We start from the raw sequence: 1,379 nt of genomic DNA on the forward strand, positions 1-1,379 counted from the left end.
CAGCCATTGTCGTTCTTTTAACGCAACGTAACGTAAACAACACTGCTAGCTAGCCAGCTAGCCCCCGAATAGCAACACTGCAGAAACTATTACACTCAACGGAACGACTTGATTAGTGTAGTGTCAACAACGCACCCACTGCCAGCTAGCCTACTTCAGCAGTACTGTATCATTTTAATCATTTTAGTCAATAAGATTCTTGCTACGTAGCTTAACTTTCTGAACATTCGAGACGTGTAGTCCACTTATCATTCCAATCTCCTTTGCATTAGCGTAGCCTCTTCTGTAGCCTGTCAACTATGTGTCTGTTTATCCCTGTTCTCTCCTCTCTGCACAGACCATACAAACGCTCCACACCGCGTGGCCGCGGCCACCCTACTCTGGTGGTCCCAGCGCGCACGACCCACGTGGAGTTCCAGGTCTCCGGTAGCCTTTGGAACTGCCAATCTGCGGTCAACAAGGCAGAGTTCATCTCAGCCTATGCCTCCCTCCAGTCCCTCGACTTCTTGGCACTGACGGAAACATGGATCACCACAGACAACACTGCTACTCCTACTGCTCTCTCTTCGTCCGCCCACGTGTTCTCGCACACCCCGAGAGCTTCTGGTCAGCGGGGTGGTGGCACCGGGATCCTCATCTCTCCCAAGTGGTCATTCTCTCTTTCTCCCTTACCCATCTGTCTATCGCCTCCTTTGAATTCCATGCTGTCACAGTTACCAGCCCTTTCAAGCTTAACATCCTTATCATTTATCGCCCTCCAGGTTCCCTCGGAGAGTTCATCAATGAGCTTGATGCCTTGATAAGCTCCTTTCCTGAGGACGGCTCACCGCTCACAGTTCTGGGCGACTTTAACCTCCCCACGTCTACCTTTGACTCTTTCCTCTCTGCCTCCTTCTTTCCACTCCTCTCCTCTTTGACCTCACCCTCTCACCTTCCCCCTACTCACAAGGCAGGCAATACGCTCGACCTCATCTTTACTAGATGCTGTTCTTCCACTAACCTCATTGCAACTCCTCCAAGTCTCCGACCACTACCTTGTATCCTTTTCCCTCTCGCTCTCATCCAACACCTCCCACACTGCCCCTACTCGGATGGTATCGCGCCGTCCCAACCTTCGCTCTCTCTCCCCCGCTACTCTCTCCTCTTCCATCCTATCATCTCTTCCCTCCGCTCAAACCTTCTCCAACCTATCTCCTGATTCTGCCTCCTCAACCCTCCTCTCCTCCCTCTCTGCATCCTTTGACTCTCTATGTCCCCTATCCTCCAGGCCGGCTCGGTCCTCCCCTCCCGCTCCGTGGCTCGATGACTCATTGCGAGCTCACAGAACAGGGCTCCGGGCAGCCGAGCGGAAATGGAGGAAAACTCGCCTCCCTGCGGAC

Source organism: Oncorhynchus gorbuscha, unplaced genomic scaffold (genome assembly GCF_021184085.1).
Source record: "Oncorhynchus gorbuscha isolate QuinsamMale2020 ecotype Even-year unplaced genomic scaffold, OgorEven_v1.0 Un_scaffold_8:::fragment_8:::debris, whole genome shotgun sequence".
Classification (NCBI taxonomy): Eukaryota; Metazoa; Chordata; class Actinopteri; order Salmoniformes; family Salmonidae; genus Oncorhynchus; species Oncorhynchus gorbuscha.